Source organism: Pongo abelii, chromosome 2 (assembly GCF_028885655.2).
Source record: "Pongo abelii isolate AG06213 chromosome 2, NHGRI_mPonAbe1-v2.0_pri, whole genome shotgun sequence".
Taxonomy (NCBI): Eukaryota; Metazoa; Chordata; class Mammalia; order Primates; family Hominidae; genus Pongo; species Pongo abelii.
In genome coordinates this window covers 186,361,427-186,380,487 of record NC_085928.1, presented here as the reverse complement: position 1 = coordinate 186,380,487, position 19,061 = coordinate 186,361,427, and the positions used below count along the sequence as shown (strand labels likewise).

The 19,061-nt window shown below is 35.2% G+C and overlaps 1 long non-coding RNA gene across 6 annotated transcripts in view; it reads right to left on the bottom strand.

The window, feature by feature from the left end:
- LOC134761060 (uncharacterized) overlaps positions 1-13,071 on the bottom strand; it is a 207,445-nt gene extending 194,374 nt beyond the window's left edge. For all 6 annotated transcript variants that reach the window (XR_010139307.1, XR_010139309.1, XR_010139306.1 and 3 more), the window contains exons 1-2: positions 12,046-13,071; positions 10,225-10,317 (exon numbers count right to left, since the gene is read on the bottom strand). This is a non-coding gene — a long non-coding RNA (uncharacterized LOC134761060). The remainder of the gene's footprint in view (positions 1-10,224; positions 10,318-12,045) is intronic.
- Between the last annotated feature and the right edge of the window lie 5,990 nt (positions 13,072-19,061).

Genomic DNA, 19,061 nt, shown 5'->3' with positions numbered 1-19,061 from the left:
AAGTGTAGTGTCTAAAAAGCAATCATACATTCTTGTGGAATTGTCAGGAGGTGGGAAGGAGTGGGTCTGTTGGTAAAGTCTGTGCTCTGCTGAGTTTGGTTCCCAGGCAGGTCAAGTGCAAGTCTGCTGTTCCTCATTCTTCTTGAATAAGTAGGCTATCCAGGATGTGTTCTTTTCATAGGGAAAGGAAAAAGTGTGAGAAGTCATGCCCGACTTTTCAATTACATTTTCTCTGTATTTGGGGACACTCCTGTTAATGACTATTGGAAAAACAAATCATAAGGTTGAGTCCAAAATAATGGTTGATGAGTTATGCTCTGTCTATCATGAGACAAAAAGAAGACACACAGAGAATCCTAGCATTAATAGAGCAGGGGAGTATACTGCTTCCATGAAAGTGACCAAGAATACCTGACAAATGATCTACTCTATTCCATCTGTCTTTTTTCTCCATCTGTCTTTAGGTATCTTTTAATTTTTGAGTTCAGAAATTTCTGTATTATGTGTTTTGGTATTGGTTTCCCTTTATTTATTTTTATTTAAAATTATTTTATTTTTTAATTGTACATATTTATGGGGTACATAGTGAAGTTTCACTAAATTTAATGTACTGTAAACAGGTTAGAGTAATTAGCATATTCATCATCTCAAACATTTGCCATTTATTTGTGTTGGAAACATTCAATATTACCCTTCTAGCTATTTGAAACTATATATTGTTAACTATTGTTATCTTATAGTAGTATAGAACAGTAAAACTTATCCCTCCTTGCTAGCTGCAATTATGTATCCTTTAACAAGTCTCATCTTATCCCTCCTTTCCCCTTACCAGTCCCAGATTCTAGCACCCTCTGTTCTACTTTTCACTTCTAGGAGGTCAACATTTTTAGCTTCTACATGAGTGAAAACATTCAGTGTTTAACTTTCTGTTTCTAGTTTATTCAACTTAGCATAATGTCCTCTAGTTCCATCCATGTTGCTGTTAATGACAGGACTTCATCCTTTTTATGACTGAGTAGTATTCTTTTGTGTATATATAACACATTTTCTTTATCCATTCATCTGGTTTTGGACACCTAGGTTGATTCTGTATCTTGGCTATTGTGAATACTGCTGCAATAAACATGGGGGTCCAAATGTCTCTCTGATTTGGACAATGAATTCCTTTTCTTCAGATAAATTCCCAGTAGTGGGATTGCTGGATCATATGGTAATTCTATTGGTAGTTTTTCAATGGACCTCTATACTGTTCTCTGTAGTGGCTGTACTAGTTTGCATTCCCACAAATGGTGATAAGGGTTCCCTTTTCTCTGCATCCTCACCAGTGTTTGATATTGCCTTTCTGATAATAGCCATCCTAACTGGAGTGAGATACCTCATTGTGGTTTTGATTTGCATTTCCCTGATGATTAGTGGTGTTGAACTTCTGTTTCAGATATTTGCTGGCCACTTATATGTCTTCTTTTGAAAAATGTCTGCTCAGATCATTTACCCATCTTTTAATCAGATTGTTGGCTTTTTTTTTCTGTTAAGATGCTTGAGTTCTTTGTATATTCTGGATATTCATCCATTGTTGGATGAGTAGTTTGCATATATTTTCTTCTGTTTCTGTAGATTGTTTTTTCACTGTGTTGTTTCTTTTGCTGTTCAGAAGCTTTTAGTTTGATGTAATTTAATTTGTTTATTTTTGCTTTTGTTGCCCCTGCTTTTGAGGTCTTATTCATAAAATATTTTTCCAGTCCAATGCTGTAAAGCATTTCCCCAGTGTCATCTTCTAGCAGTTTTACCATTTCAGGTCTTGCAAAATGAATTGAGTTGATTTTGTATAGAGTAAGAGGTAGGGATCTAGTTTTATTCTTCTGTATATGAACATCCAGTTTTCCTAGAATCATTTATCAAATAGACTGTCTTTTTCCCAAGGAGTGTTCTTGGAAGCTTTCTCAAAAATCAGTTGGCTGTAGATATGTGGATTAATTTCTGGGTCATCTATTCTATTCTGTTTTTCTATGTGCCTCTTTTTACGCCAGTGCTATGCTGTTTTGGTTACTACAACTTTGTTGTATATTTTGAAGTCTGGTATATAATACTTCCAGCTTTGTTCTTTCTGCTCTAGATTGCTTTGGCTATTCAAGGTCTTTTGTAATTTAATACACATTTTCAATTTTAAAAAATATTTATGTGAAAAATATCAGTTAGTATTTTAATAGGGATTGCATTGAATCTGTAGATCACATTAAGTAATATGGTCATTTCAACAATATGAATTCTTTCAATCCATGAGCATGGGATGTCTTTCCATTTGCTTATATCCTCTTCAATTTCTTTCACTAGTGTTTTGTAGTTTTTCTTGCACAAGTTTTTTCATCTCCTTGGTTAAATTTATTCCTAGGTATTTTATTTTGTAGCTATTGTAAATGGAATTGCCTTGTTGATTTCTTTTTCAGCCAGTTTGTTGTTCATTTGTAGAAATACTAATTTTTGTATATCATTTTTATATTCTGCAACTTTACTGAACTCATTGATTAGTATCAAGTTTTCTGGTAGAATCTTTAGGTTTTTCTACATAGAATATCATGTTATCCGCAAACAGGGACAATTTGACTTTTTCCTTTATAATTTGGTTGTTCTTTACTTCTTTCTTTTGACTAATTGCTCTACTAGGACTTCCACTACTATGTTAAATATGAGTGGTTAGAGTGGGCATCCTTGTCTTATTCCAGTTCTTAGAGAAAATACTTTTAGATTTTCTCCCACTCAGTAAGATGTTAGCTGTGAGTTTGTCCTATACGTCTTTTATTATTATTATGTTGAGGTATTTTCTTTCTATACACAATTAATTAAGAGTTTTCCTCATGAAGGATGTTGAATTTTATCAAAAGCTTTTTCTGCATCTATTGGGATGAGCACATGGTTTTTGTCCTTTATTCTATGGATATGATATGTGATATTTATTGATTTGTGTATGCTGAATCATCCTTGCATTCCTGAAGTAAACCCCATTTGATCACGGTGTATTATTTTTTTGATGTGCTGCTGGATTCAGCTTACTAGTATTTTGTTGAGGATTTATTCTTATGTCTATGTTCATCAGAGATATTGGCCTGTGGTTTTCTCTGTTTGCTGCGCCATTGTTTGGTTTTGTTATCAGGGGAATTCTTGCATAAAACTTTTAAGTGATCTCTCTCTCTCCCCGTACAAATTTTAATGTTTTTACCTCACACTTCCAGGACCAGTAATACAGCTCTACTATTACTTTTTTTAGCTAAGTAATTAATTATAATTCCTGAAAAATTCATTTAGTTGATATGAATAACAATACCCCCACAGAGTGTTTTATATTGGATTTAACGTCTTCAATTCAATTATTAAAGTATTAAAAACAACTCTGTAGCCTTACCGTTTCTAAAGTTGAGAAGGTTTAAGTATAATTTTGGGAACCAAATGTCTGGGTTTGTCCTATAACAGCAATTCCCAAGAAGCTGCTATTTCAAAGGAAGTTGCAGAAATTAGGTTAAAATTAACTTTATTACTAAGGGTTGCCTGTTCCCTTTCTGTGGAAGGTCAGTTATTCTGAAAAAGATTTAGAGTCCGAAAGTCCTTATCTGTGTCTCTTTACAAATATCTCCATAATAGACTTTTAAATAGCATTTCAGAAGATAAGTAGCCCCTGAATTTGGAAAAACAAAAACAAAAACAAAACACAACTCATTTTAGATGACAAATAACTTGACTACCTTCTCTGCATTTGATATAACTTTTTAAATTTGTTTCATACAATTTCCTCAGGAAAAAAAATATTCAAGGCTTCTATATTCCTAACAAAGCATGACGAATCTGCATTTTAAACACAGCTTTTTTCCTAATGTAAACTTAGTTTTGGTTAATGGAAATATACTTACAGAGGAATATGAATGAGTATTAGGAAGTATTCTATGATCTATATTTGGAAATATTTTATATAAGTCAGCTCTAGTTGAGCTTTGGTAAAGTTTTTCTTGTTTTCTTGTTGAATTTTTATAATTTCTGAAAGTAAACATAAATACTCAAGGTATTAATTAAGTGACATATTGGGCTTGTGCAAAATGTGTAGAAATATTCGATTTCTTACAAGATACTCTAATTATCTCATCCCTAAAGTCTGACCAGGAACTGCAGTTGTGTAGCAGAAAAAAAATCATATCTCTTACATTACACAACACATCTGTGGCTTACACTTAATCATTATCCTACTCTAAAATGAGAATGAGATTTTTTACATTATTCCAACGAGATAACTTTGATCTTCAGATGTCTGAGGTCAATCTCCCTATCATACTTCCTAGACTACCTCTTTGATTAAACTTATTTGATTAATGTTATTTTTATTAAATTAGATTATTTGTATTAACCTAAACTATATTAGTCTTTGGCAATGGGTTCAAAGAGAACAATTAGTGAAAGAAGAAAGGAATATGTTGAGCTGGATTATGCCTACCTGAACTTTTGCATCAGCAAATTTTGTAAAAGAGAACATTTGAGGATAATGTGCAAACAATATCTGAATCAATAACAAAAATTAGTGGCAATGTTCATGACAATTATTTGTAGGTCATATTCACAAAGTTGGTATACATGGTCATTTAAAGACAGGCATATCCTAATCTAAGTTAATAATTCTAATGAGAGACCTAAATAATATTTCCAATGTATATGTTTTCTTGTAATTAGAAATACATGTGGAAAGAATGAAAGAAATCAGGAGTTAGTCTTACAGAATTAAATCAAGATGATTTTTCTTATTCACAAGACTGAATAAGAAAAATATCATTCTTTATTATGAGAATTAGATTTAGGCTTAGGTGTAGCTTGATGGCTTGTCTACATAAGAACTCCATAAATTTTAAAAGATACATAGTATTAAGATATTGACAGTTTGTGCCTCAGTTCTTCATGAATGTTTGCACTTATTTTAACAAATGGTTGCCAACTGGCATAAAAAACACCCACAAAACCAACCAGCAGAATGACTGAAATTATATCATTGGTGGTGAATTCATGTGTATTAAAGTTGCTTCCAACTCAGTGATTCTCTTTCAAAATGCAAATGCTTCTGGAAGAAGGGATAAAATAAACTCTACATTTCAGTCTGAACAGGCATAAGGCAATGCCATTTGGTCATCATAGAATATCTGTTGCTTTGGGTGAAGCAGAGGACACTTAAAGCTGGGGAAAATGCAAAATGAAAAGATTTAGGGAATTAAGACAAATTTTGCCCAAATGTGAAGATGATGAACAGGAAAATATAACTACCATTTTGAAACTTTTACTGATTTAAACATTTATCATTTTTTTTAACTTTAAAAAAATCTGTTGGCATTTATAGAGGAGAAAACTGAGTTCCTTGATACCAAGTTATTGATTCTACTTGTGATAGGTGGTCTTTATCACTAAGTAGAACTACTTTTTGGTGGGAGGGAGATTTGCCAGTCTGATTTTCAACTGCACCTATTTGACAACCTCAAAGAAATAATTCAATGGTCATTTGTCAGTCCTCACTTTGGTAGAACTATCAGCATCATATGACATAGTTGGTCATTCCTTTTACCTTTTAAGCACTTTCCTCTACTAGCTACTGGGATAAACATAATTTCCTGGGGTTTCTCCTACCTTAATGGAAAAGGAACAGCCAAAAAGCGTCACAGTGTCCCACAGCTAATAGTTTTTATACTATTCCTCCTCTTTACACTTATTTCAAATACTCAACAGTTTCAAATATCACATACGCTGATGACTTCCAAATATATATTTACAGAACTCAAAAACCTCCCTCCTAAACTTTAGATTGTAGTATCTAACTACCAGCTCAACCTATCAACTAAGAAATCTAGTAAGAATCTCCAAGTTAATGTTCAAAACTGAATATGCAATTTTTGTTTCTATTCTTGCAACCTCATCTTCCCAGTATTTTCATCTTGGTAATATGCAATTCCTGTTACTCAGATGCTCAGTCAAGTAACAAGAACAAGAAGACCTGGAAGTTTTCAGAATTCGTCTTAGGATCATATACTATTATATATATCAGAAACGCCTACTGACTACATTCAAAATATATTTAAAATGTGATTACTTCTGTACACCTATACAATGACATCATCACTGGCCTGCACTATTGAAATAGGAAATTAATTGGGGTCTCTTCCTCCATTCTTGTTTCTATTGGCCCATTTATCTCATAGTAGCAAAAATATTTTAATTCTATGACTTTACTACTTAAAATCTTTGTCAATTCTAGTCAGGGCAACAAGGCATGAAAACCTACAAGGGATAAATTTTTGAAAGAAGCTAAACTTTCATTATTTGCAAATGACAATATTGTATAAATGAAAAATCCAAGGACTCTACAAAAAACCATGAGAATTATTAAGTAAATTAGCAAGATCAATATGAAAGAATTTGAGGTAGTATGTTCATAGATACAAGGTCAATATACAAAAGATACAAAGTCTATACATAAAAGTCAATAATATTTTAATACACAAGCAACAGATTACAAAATGAAATTAAAATACATTATTTACAATAACATAAAACCATCTTATTAAAGATATGCAAGACTTCTACACTAAAAACTGCAAAATATTGTTGAGAGAAATTAGTGACTCCCTAAATAATGTAGAGGTTTACCATGCTTATGGATTTAAAGACTCAATATTATAGAGATGTCAGTGGCACTCAAATTAAGTTGTTGAATTAGTATAATTTTGGTAAAAATTATAGATTTCTTTTTCCTTTGAGAAAGTTTGTGTTAACGTGTGTGTGTAAAAGTTTGTAAGTAGATTCTAAAATTTATATAGAAATGCAAAGGACATAGAATAGGCAAGACAATCTTAGAGAAGAACAAATCACAAGATTTACATTGATAAATTTTCAAAGCTTATCATAAAAATGAAATTAAGATGCCGTGATATTACAAAGATGAACAAATAAGGAAACAGAACAGAAATTCCATATACATATTCACTTAATGTACAACAAAGTGGTAAAGGATGCTTTTTCAATAAATAATTCTGGATCAATTGGATATCTATATGAAACAAATGAACTTTGGCTGCGACCAATCCATACACAAGACTCACACAAATGGATTACATATATGAATATGTAAAGTAAATAATAAAGCTTGTATTAAAGAAACAGTATCTTTGAAGCTCTAGAGTAGGCGTAACTTTTAAGAATAAGACACAAAAAGCACAAACTATAAGAGAAAAAAGTTGATCTTAATTAAAGTAAAAACTTCTGTCTATTAAAAGACATCATTAAAAATGTGAAAAAGCAAGACACATGCTCAGAACAGATTTTGGCAATATATACCTCACAAATGATTTGCATACAAAATATAAAAAGAACTTCTATAAATTAATTTTAAAAGACAAAACAGAAAAAAAATCCTAATAAACAAATGTCAGCAAAAACCCATGAACAGATGATTCAAAAAATAAGAAATTTAATTTGACACTTTGCACATGAAAAGGTGCCCAACATTCAGTCATCAAAAAAAAAAAAAAAAAAAAGAAAGAAAAAGAAAACTAAAACCAGAAAGCAGTACTAATAAACATTCAAAATAATGGCCAAAATTAAAGAGCCTAATAATATCAAGTGTTAGCAAAAACAAGGAGCAACTGAAACGGACACATTTCTGGGTGGAATATACATTAGTAAAATCATTTTTGAAAGTCCTTTGGTAGTTTTTTTTTTCCAAGTTGAAACATACCCAACAATCAAGCAATTCCTGCTATAGACCTATTAAACATGAGTGCATGTGTCCATGTGTACACCAACAGACATGTGCAAGCATATTCCTGACAGCTTTATTCATCATAAAGCTCAAGCCAGGAGCCACCCGAATGCCAAAAATTGAAGATATATATAATTATATCACATTTTATAATTATATATATCATATTTTATATAAGAAATACCTTTTGGCAATATAAAAAAATACATGCAAAACATAAAAAATATCAAAGATGCTATGTTGCCAAAATATGAAAACAAAAATTACCTAATTCATCTTCCCTGTGAAGATCAGGAACAAGAGAAACTAATCTTTTTAATAGAAGTCAAAATAGTAATTGCCTTTGAAAAAAATGAACTATTAAATAGGAAGAGAATCTTTTGGACTGCTACAAATGTTGTATACTTGCTTAATGTGGTAGTTACATAGTATATGTGTAAAATTCACCAAGCTACAGGCATATTTTCCTCACTTTTTGTCTGTTATAACCAAATTTAAAAAACTCCAATGGCTTTTTATTTTACTCAGAATAATAAAAAAAAAATTTACAAGACTCCTCAAAGTCCTACAGTTTTTGGCCATCTCTCTGACTTCTCACCACTCTCCAATCTGCAGAGTGCTGCAGCCAAAATTACCTTGTTGAGATGCCTCAGAATATTATCTTCTTTCAGGTCACTTGTACTTTCTATACTTTCTACTCGAAACTTCCTCCTGGATATTTATTTGGCTCCGTAATTCCATTCAGTTCTTGATGTAAAGGTATCACCATACCCATAACTACCCTCCCTAACTATGCAGCACCTAAACTAACACCCCCTCCCCCCCACACTCTATATTTCTGCTTAACTTTGAAATGCTTATTTTTTCCTCCAAAATATTGATCTGAACTGACATATATTTCTTTGTTTATTGTCTGCTTTGCACACTAGATTGTGGGCTTCACGACAAAGGTGACCTCGTAGTTCACTGCCACATCTCTAGCTCCTAGAATAAAGCTCAGCACATAAGTGGGCATACAGTAAACACCTGTTTTGAATGAATCATGCACTATCAATTATACTTTTTATCTCTTGTACATCTAAACTTTGTGTTGTGTCAGTCCTGAAACGCAAAAGCCATAAAAACTCTTTATATATTCTCCAATCCCACTCTACCTCCTTTCCATATCTAAAAATGATATAAAATTTTTCTAAACTCACTTCAATATTTTAAACTTTTTAATTTTTTATTAACAAATAATAGTTGTAAATATTTATGTGGTGCATAGTGATAGTTTGATACATATAATGTACAGTGATCACACCAGGGTAATTGACATATCTGTCATCTCAAACATTTATTATCTCTTTGTTTTGGGAACATTCAATTTCCTCCTTTGGCTATTTGAAACTATATTATATAATATAATATTGTTAACTATAGTCATGCTACAGTGCTATAGAACAGTAGAGCTCATTTAAACCTCTTATTCACTATAGAATTCACTGTTATCTGGCCCCAGGATTCCACTAAAATAATTCTTGATAACATTACCAATCGCCTCCAAGTTATTAATATTGATATTGCCCAGAGATTTTACAACAAAGCTTTTGTCTCAGTTGACTAAATCACTTGGTACCTTCAGTTGAGTTGATTTTGTGTTCTCATTGTTATTACTACTTTTATTACTTTCCCTACTTAGTCTGGTTCAGCAATCATTGCATTTGATAGATGTTGGCTATGTGTATATTGCACTAATTTCTTGATCAGCAATACTTTGATTATAAGGAAATACTTTGATTATAAGGAACAAATCTCATTTGAAACACCTATAGCACAAAAGGCGTCTCATTTGAAACACCTATTGCACTAATTTCTTGATCAGCAATACTTTGATTATAAGGAACAAATCTCATTTGAAACACCTATAGCACAAAAGAGAATCATTGTATTGGAAAGATAATAGGACATCACATTAAAGCCAAGGACAGGAAGTGAGGTTGGGACTCGAACAACCCTGACAATTTGGGCAGCACTTTTACAATTTCTTCACAGAAAGACTTATTGGTCTTTCTGCTCTTCCCCTCCCTTTTTTTCCTCTTTTCTCTGGTCAGTTTTCTTAGCTTCTATATCTATATTCACTGGTCCAGTGGCTACACTTCTCTTATCCTTGTTCTGAATTCCTGGAAGACAGAATTTAATTGGCCTAGCCGAGTCTCTAGAGATATTCTCTATCAGGTGTTCATTTTCTGCCAAATAACCTATGGCCCTGGAGAGCCATATAGTGCATATAGTAGTCTCAGGGTCTTACCGCTAAGGGAAAGGCAGTTCTCATAGAACAGGATAAGGAGAAGAAGGCAAATATATATATATAACCTATAGATTAAAAAATTGATTGCTATGTTACTCTAAATTTTCTGCTTCACTTTGTGTCAATATATAGATTTTCTCATCCACTCCTGCATTTATACCTGCTTCAGGTGTGGTCATGAGCCCTGAGAATATCTTCCATTGGCACAGTTCATTCATTTCAGGTGGCAATGATCATTCCCATGCTCATCAGGCTGTTAACAAAAGTTCATGAAAATAGCAACAGTTTAATAAATGGTTTCTTTTTTTTAGCAGATGTTATAAGCCCCAGCTATGCAAAGCTGAGTAAGACAAGGATTCTGCCCTTCAGGTACTCACAATATGGTGGACAGACAAGGAAACTCATAATTACAATGTGGTGTGTGAAGGGAATTGAAATAGCTATGTTCTTATTTCTAAGTGCAAAGCACAGGATAAAAATTGAAAAATTGAACCAAGTCCCTTATGCATCTTACAATCTGATACAATTACTTGACACAATTAAGTTGTTTCTGTATTTTAATTTTAAAGTGGTTGATTTGCCTTTTATCTAAAAAGATAATACTTGATTTCTATCTAGAAGCATAATACTTAACTAGGTAGATAAACTGCACATGAAATAAACAGTAATTGTATTATAATTTTATTTGCGTGTATTGTGAGTGATATATTTCAGGATATTTTACATTTTATAATGCTAGTAAATAGTATTCTTATTAACTTTGTAACAATTTTAAACATAAACAAGTTGGATGTACTGGACAAGGAACATTTTTTTTCTGACTAATTTGAGATGAAATTGACAACCTAATACCATATAACACTCCAATACTTTAGTCCTAGAAATAAGAACATAGGTGTTTTTTTTTTTATTGTTGTCATTCAAGGTCACCTGCATTTTATTAATTTTTAAAACATAGTTTATATCAGGGTTTGTTGACATTCTGGATTTGTTTGCTATTTTATTACACTTATTGTACTATACTCTGCCTTTTTATGTTGACAAACTTTTCAATTTTTCTTTTTTTAAAATTAATTTGTTTTTAATTTTAATAGGTTTTTAGGGATCAAGTGGTGTTTGATTACATGAATAAGTTCTTTAGCTGTGATTTCTGAGATTTTGTTGCACCCATCACCTGAGCAGTGTACACAGTACCCAATGTGTAGTCTTTTATCCCTCACCTACACCCACCCTTTACCCAAATCCCCAATGCCCACTGTATCATTCTTATGCCTTTGCATCCTCACAGCTTAGCTCCCACTTATGCCTACATACGATGTTTGTTTTTCTATTCTTGAGATACTTCACTTAGAATGATACTCTTCAATTCCATTCAGGTTGCTGTGAATGCCATTATTTCATTCCTTTTTATGGCTGTAGTACTCATATATATATATGCACACATATATATCTCAACTAGTGGATAAAGAAAATGCGGTATATATATATTTTTTTTTTCTTTATCCACTAGTTGATTGATGGTCATTTGAGCTGGTTCGATATTTTGCAACTGCAAATTGCGCCACTATAAACATGCATGTGCAAGTATCTTTTTCATATAATGACATTTTTTCCACTGGGTAGATACCTAGTAGTAGAATTGCTGGATCAAATGGTAGATCTACTTTTAGTTCTTTAAGGAACCTCCACACTGTTTTCCATAGTGGTTGTGTTTTTAATAGCTCTTAGTAGCATTTAGTAGTAGTAGGATATAGTTTTTAGCACAACAAACAAGTATCGTCCTTAATAACTATAACTATCAAAACCAGAAACTTAACAATGATACATATGACTACCTAATCCTTAGTTCCCATTCTAATTTTTCCAATTTCCCTAAAAATTTTGTCATGTAATTTACACATGACAGAGGGTTTCAGTTTAGAATCCTTCATTGCATTTAGCCGTTAGTGTTCTTCAATTTGTAACAGTTCCTCAATCTTACCTTTGAGAAGTGACAGCTTGCTGGCAGTCCTCAGCCCTCGCTTGCTCTCGGCGCCTCCTCGGCCTTTGCGCCCACTCAGGCAGCGCTTGAGGAGCCCTTCAGCCCCCCGCTGCACTGTGGGTGTCCCTCTCTGGGCTGGCCGAGGCCGGAGCCAGCTCCCTCTACTTGAAGGTAGGTGTGGAGGGAGAGGCGTGGGCGGGATCCCGGGCTGCGCCCGGCCCTCTCGGGCCAGCGCAAGTTCCGGTTGGGCGTGGGTTCAGAGGGCCCCGCACTCTGAGCCGCAGGCCCGCTCCGCAGGCCCCGGGCGGTAAGGGGCTTACCACCCGGGCCAGCAGCTGCGGAGGGTGCGCCGGATCCTCCAGCAGTGCCGGCCCGCCAGCGCTGCACTCGAATTCTTGCTGGGCGTCAGCTGCCTCTCCACAGGGCAGGGCTCAGGACCTGCAGCCCGCCATGCCCAAGCCTCGCCCCCGCCCTGGGCTCCTGCGCTGCCCAAACTTCCCCGACGAGCGCCGCCCCCTGCTCTACCACGCCGGTCCCATTGACTGCCCTAGGGCTGAGAAGTGTGGGCGCACGGTGCCGGACCAGCGGGCAGCTCCGCCTGCAACCCCAGTGCGATCCACTACGTGTAGCCAGCTGGGCTTCTCAGTCTGGTGGGGACTCGGAGAACCTTTATGTCTAGCTAAGGGATTGTAAATACACCAATCAGCACTCTGTGTCTAGCGCAGGGTGTGTAAATGCACCAATCAGTGCTCTGTATCTAGCTAATCTAGTGGGGACATGGAGAACTTTTGTGTCTAGCTCAGGGATTGTAAATGCACCAATCAGCACCCTGTCAAAAAGGAACAATCAGCACTCTGTAAAACAGACCAATCAGCATTCTGTAAAATGGACCAAACAGCAGGATGTGGGTAGGGCCAGATAAGGGAATAAAAGCAGGCTCGTCCAGCCACCAGTGGCAACCCTGTCTGGTCCTCTTTCCGCACTGTGGAAGGTTTGTTTTTTCGCTCTTTGCAATAAATCTTGCTGCTGCTTACTCTTTGGGTCTGCACTGCCTTTATGAGCTGTAACACTCACTGAAGGTTTGCAGCTTCACTTCCTGAGGCCAGCGAGACCACGAACTTATGGGGAGGAACGAACAACCCCAGACGCGCCGCCTGAAGAGCTGTAACACTCATCGCGAAGGTCTGCAGCTTCACTCCTGAAGCCAGTGAGACGACGAACCCACCAGAAGGAAGAAACTCCGAACACGTCCGAACATCAGAAGGAACAAACTCCGGACACACCGCCTTTAAGAACTGTAACACCGCGAGGGTCCGCGGCTTCATTCTTGAAGTCAGTGAGACCAAGAACCCACCAATTCCGGACACACCTTGATTTCATTACTTTCATGTTCTTGAGGATCACTGTATAGTTATTTTATGGAATACTTATTAATTAGGGATTGTCTGATGTTTCCTCATGTTTAGATTCATCTTTGGCGAGAGTTTTATATAATGTTGTGTTTCTTGTGTGTACTATCAGGTGGTGCATGGTTTCAATTTGTTTCATCACTGATGTTGTTTACTTGGATCACTTGTTTCCACTTGTTTAACGTGATGACTGTCAGGTTCCTCAATTTTAAAAGTACACCTTTTCACTTTGAAATTGGTGAGTATTACATAGAGAGTTACTCTGAATCTGTGAAAATAATCCTCCCTTTTAACATTTCCATTTATGCATTAATTTTTTCATATCATATGCACTCATGGTTACTTTTGTGTTCAGTTGATTACAATCCATTGCTATCATTATTTATTTTGGTGCTCAAATTGTCCCTGGATTTGGCCAGTTTTATTTGCCCCCCCTGGATTTGGCCAGTTTTATTTCATTCAAGCTGTCTACTCTGTGCTTCTGAGATGTTCGCATTTTTCTCTGGGCATTTCCTTACTTTGTGAAAGAAAAATATGGCCCAGGCTTATCTTGTACTTTCCCTGACTCAAACTAGAAATAATCCATTTCTCCAAGGAGCTCTGGCTTTTTTTTTTTTTTAAATCCAATCAATCACCTTGTATATATCCAATCCCCTTCCTCTGCTTCGACTTCCTCTTCTGCATGGAGGCTGTCCTCTCCCTGCTCAGACGCCCATGCTCCCTTCCTGGACATTTTCCTTCACAATTGCATGGGCTGTCTCCTCAGCCTTCGTGCATTCCAACGCCCCTTGCCACACTGTTTAAACGCCAACTCCCCAGACCACGATGTTTCTTCTGCAGTGTTATTCTCACTCTGCTTAGGCTCTGTTCATTGAAGCAACCCCTCTTCACCTTTGCTCTGGACATCTACCTCGCCTTATCCAACTAAAACCTCTAGGATTGAAATGCTCAGAAAGGAAGACACTTGTAGTATAGTTTTAATTGGTTGAAAACAATTTTGTGAACCTGGTGAGCCCTGGTGGCACAGTGTACAGAAAAAAGAAGCAGAAGACAGGATTCTTATTCTCAAGGAGCTTTTCAGGGTAATTGGAGAGACAAAGACAACTCATTTTATCTTTAGAATAACTCTGTAAGGCATAGATTAGTATCCTTATCTGAGCATAGCTATTAAGAATATGATCTTATTTTGTTTGAGGGGATAATTTCTTGGCAGTTTTGGAATACTATAAATGGAACGGAAGAGAAAAAGCAAATGTAAAAAATTGGGATGCTAAGCAAATTCTAGAAAGACACGGTGACAAATTATGCTTCTTTTTCTCTGACTTTTTTTGGTTTAGAATGAATAGCATAGATGATATCCTTTACAGAAATAGAATCATATTAATTAACATTTTATGATGCTACTAGGAACCTAACAAACCAAGAAGATAACCACACCCTTATAGCATAATTCCTTTAAAAGGCCAATTGTTTTCAATTTGCAAATAGTATGTCAGACCATACATGTTGGTGCTTTTCTTTGAGTATTGTAGAATGTTTTCTGATTATGAAATTTAAAAACGAGATATAGTGTCTAAGATAATTCTCACTTATTTATAATTCAAATGAATAAGAGTGTAGGTAGAAAGGGAAATGAGTAGAAAGCTGTCTGTCACATGAGGAAGGCAAAAAGCTGTGACTATAGTAGTCAGGTCTGTTCTTGGTGCTGGTGACAAAAACCTAACCCGAAACCCCCTAGGCAAACTGAGGGATATATTGGCTCATGTAATCAGAAATTACAGAAATACTAAAGGAAATGGCTAAAAAATAACCATTACATCACTGGGGCTTGCTTTCTTTTCCTCCCTTTCCTGGTCTTCTGTGTATTACCTTAATATTCTTCTACCACCGACCACTTTTCACCGTATGATGGCAGATGGGCCACTAAAAGCACTAGGCTCAGTTTCTGGCAGCTTCATTGCTGGAGGAAAAGAGACTTTTACCCTCCACAATACTTTGTAGAAAATCAGAGCAGGACTGTGATTGGCAGGCCATTTATCACAGCTCACACCTTGCTTAGTTCATTTTGCAGCAGAGGGTTTGGGTAAATGTATTATGTTTGTCTAAGTTTGAAACATGTTCTCATATTTAGGGTGTGAAATAATTCAAAGTATCGTTATTGAAAGCCCCATTTAGAACAAATTATAATTATGTAGGTGAAGTAGTTCCCCCTAAAGCCAGAAGAAAGAAGACACCTGTTTGCTGGGGAATTACTTTAATCCAGGAAGCCATGCCAATTAATGTTAATTATAATTTCTAATGAGTTTCAGTAAACTCAGTCCGAAGAAAAATAATCTAAACGTAGGGCTCTAGGTGACAGAATGACCCACTTATATATGAAGTGGATTCATAGTACTTGGTGAATAATGTTTGGAATAGTTATCCAACTAGCAGTTTGTCAGCCCACTGTACGGTCCTTTTAAATACATATGTGTGTAATGACGAAAAAGTGCCAAATAGAAAAAAATGTAAAATATATAGGAAATCTATCAGCTCAAATTAGGTGATAAAGCTAAAATAAGTAAGAAAAATAAGTATAAGGGTATACAGTATCTAAGCTTACATGCCTTTAGCACCAGATGAAAAAAAATTAAAATATAAAAATAACAAATATATGGGAAAATTGGAAAGTCAAACTCAACATTGAACGAAGTTAGCCACAGCCTGAGTGGGGCACCAGATTGAAATCAATTAGAAGAATTAATTAATGGCATATCTTGAATCCAAGAAAGGCCAATCACCTATAAGGGATTCAACCTGTCCATTTTGCAGTGAGAAAAGTCACTCTTGATAGTCACAGCTTTGAGTTTTATACCCTTGCCCAAATATTCAGTCAACATGTAAATGTAGCTGTTGATGTGGTAATTCTAACATGCTTGGGATGATAAAATTGTTTTTTTTAGTGAGTTTTCATTGAAATCATTTTTTTTTAACCCTGGAAAGATTCAGACTTTTGTACAGAGATAATAAAGCTCACTTTACTACAAATCTTCTATGTTCAGAAAAATATGGGTATAGTGGTTTAAAAATATTTTAACTAAGATATTTTGACATATTATTCAAAGTAGTCTTGTGATTCCAGTAAAAGTATACAATTAAGTGATTTTATTGTTACAAGTTTTAATCAGAAATATAAAATATAATTTGGATATGTTTGTAAGCAATAGAAAAAATTAAATTAGAATAGTTTAAATATTGGCAAACATTTTGCTGACTAAAGGTTTTTAAAGTTAGTAAAAAGGGAAAAAACCTGCATATATTAATATTAACTTTATAAATGTAATTGCAAGATTCAAAAAATTGATTTTATCAAGCTATAAAAATTTCCCTAAAAGTGATTTTTAGAATTTGTTAGAATGAAAAAGAGTAACACAATTTTTAAGTTAATCTTAAAAACTTAAGGAAAGCCTTCTGATTCTGGGAAGATAAAGTAGACAGAAAAGGAGAGAACTCATCTGAATTTATTCTATAAAGCTAGAATTAGCCCGACAGCAAAAGCAAAGACAGTACCAAAAAAGGAGTACCACCAATCAATATTCCTCATAAAATGGACTCAAAATTTCTTTAAAAAATACATGCAGATAGAATTCAACAATGCAACAATGTAAAAAAAGAATGTTATACTGGGTAGGGTTTATTCCAAAAATGCAAGACTAGTTTAATATTTAAAAAATCAATGTGATCCACCTTGTTTATAAAGAAGAAAAATCACATAATTATATCAATTCACGCAGAAAAATCAAAATTTGACATCTATTCATAATAAAAAACTATCAATGCACAAGTACAAATGGAAAGGTTGATAAATTAGAATTTAACAAAATTTAAAATATTTGCTCTGTGAGTTTGTTAAGAGGGTGAAATGGGAACCTACAGATGGGGAGAAAATATTTGTAGACTACATATCTGACAAAGGATGATTGTCCTAGTTCAGTTGTGCTGCTAAAACAAAATACCGGGGGCTGAGTAATTTATGAAAAAGAGAAATTTATTTTCTCTCAGCTCTGGAGGTGGCAAAGCCCATGATCAAGGAACTGGGATCTCGTGAGGGCCTTCTTGCTGCATCCTCACATGGTAAGAGGGGAAGAGCACACTAGCTGAGTGCTGCATGCAGCCTCTTTTGCAAAGGCATTGATCTGATTCATGAGGGAGAAGCCCTCATGGCCTAATAACTTTTTTTTTTTTTTGACGGAGTCTCCCTCTGTCACCTAGACTGCAATCTTGGCTCACTGCAAACTTTGCCCACTGGGTTCAAGAGATTCTCCCACCTCAGCCTCCTGAGTAGCTGGGATTACAGGTGTGCACCCCCACATGCAGCTAATTTTTGTATTTTTAGTAGAAATGGGGTTTCACCATGTTGGCCAGGCTGGTCTCGATCTCATATATGGTCATGTATCTCAGGTGATGCGCCTGCCTCGGCCTCCCAAAGTGCTGGGATTAAAGGCATGAACCACCGCTCCCAGCCCAAATAACCTTTCAAAGGCCCCACCTTTTAGTAGTATCACATTGGAAATAACTGACTTTTGGAGAGGGAACATTATCTAGAATATATAATACAATTTTATATGGGCTGAAATGTGGCACCCCAATATTCACGTATTGAGGTTTTAACCCTCAGTACCTCAGGATGTGACTATATTTGAAGATAGTATCTTTCAGGAGTTAAGTTAAAATTAGGTCATAAGGGTGGGTCTGGATCCAATATGATTCCTCTTCTTACAAAAAGAGAAATTTAGGGTAGAGAAACATATGGAGGAAAGGCCATATGAAGACAGAGGCTGGCTTCCTTTGCCATGCACGAGCCAAGGAGAGAAGCCTCAGAAGAAACCAGGTCAGCTGACATTTTAATTTTGTTCTTCTAGCTTCCGTACTTGTGAGAAAATAAATTTCTGCTGTTTAAGCCACCCAGTCTGTGGTAGTTTGTTAAGGCAGCCCTAGAAAACCAATACAATTCTCAAAATACAATATTTAAAGAAAAAAAAAGAAATAATCCAAAGATAACATGGGCAAAATACATGAACAGATATTTCACCAAAGAGGTTATATAGATTGCAAAGAAGTATATGGGAAGGAGTTCAGCGTGGTTTACCATTAGGAGAATGCTAATCGAAACCTCAATGAGATGTTGCTACATATCTACCAGAATGGCTAAAATAAAAAGTACTGGTAATGTCAAATGCTGACATGAATGTGACGCAACCTGATGACTTATGCTACCATTGCTGCTGGGAGCATAATGTGATAAACTGATATGACCATAATGGGAAACTATTTTCAGCTTCTTAAGAATAAACTAAGCACATAATTACCATTCAACCCAGCAATGCACTGTTGGGCACTTGTTCCAGGGAAATGAAGAGTTATTTCACACAAAAAGTGTGTACACAAATTTTTATAGGAGGTTTATTTATAATAGCCAACATTAGGAAACAGCTCAGAGTTCTTTCAATTGATGAATGAAAAGACAATGGTACATTCATACAATGGAATACCACTCAACAGTAAAGAAACAACATATCAATACTTATACCATCCTTAATGAATCTACCCAAATTATGCTGAGTGAAA